The following is an 812-nucleotide window of genomic DNA, read 5'->3' on the forward strand; positions in this document are numbered from 1 at the left end:
ATAGACATCTGAACTGGAAGGCATTGTTTTTCAGAATGTGAAATGCCTTATTCCACAATTTTTTGACTTGCAGTGATTATATATGGAAATTTGTTGTTTCATGATGAGCTTTCCCTAATATATGACTTAGTGTTTCACTTCTCTAGCCTTTAATATTCTTCCTTTGTGCTGGATTCTTTCTTTTGAACTATAATATAATATGGGGCAGTTATTTTCTCCTGGTGTCAGTTTGATGTTTTGTAACAGAATAGCCTTTTCCTTTCTGAGATTTTAAATTTTTTTCTATGATTGTATTGATTTCTTCTATGTCCATGATTCATAATTGATAGTTAAGTGGTGTCTGATAGGGTTTTCTTGTTTGTATTTTATTATTATCTCATTATCATTGTCTGATCAAATTTATTTACTTCTGTTTTTCAAGCTCTGTTATTCTGTCTTCTGCCTTATTGATTCTATCGGTCAAGCTTTTCTCTTATACTTATTATTTCCTGATATTTTATCTTAGTTTCTTATAAATTAACCTTATTTTTCAGTATTGTATCTTTTCAGTATTGTATATGATTTTCATATTCTATATTGACTTCCTTCTTTTATTTAGCTGAACTTTTTATTCTTTTTTAATTCATTCATTAGTTTACTGTGTGTGAACTTGGATGTAAGCAGGCAATTGATTGTGGTTTTTGATTTCACTGGACAAACTCATAGTCATTCTTTAGGAGTCTAATTCTCCTACGAATGATACGCTAGACTTAAATAGTATGTAAACTCAAAGAGTGTTTTATTCTGCAGGAGTCCAGTATGCTGGGATCTCT

This window comes from Grammomys surdaster, unplaced genomic scaffold (genome assembly GCF_004785775.1).
Source record: "Grammomys surdaster isolate TR1022 unplaced genomic scaffold, NIH_TR_1.0 63, whole genome shotgun sequence".
Classification (NCBI taxonomy): Eukaryota; Metazoa; Chordata; class Mammalia; order Rodentia; family Muridae; genus Grammomys; species Grammomys surdaster.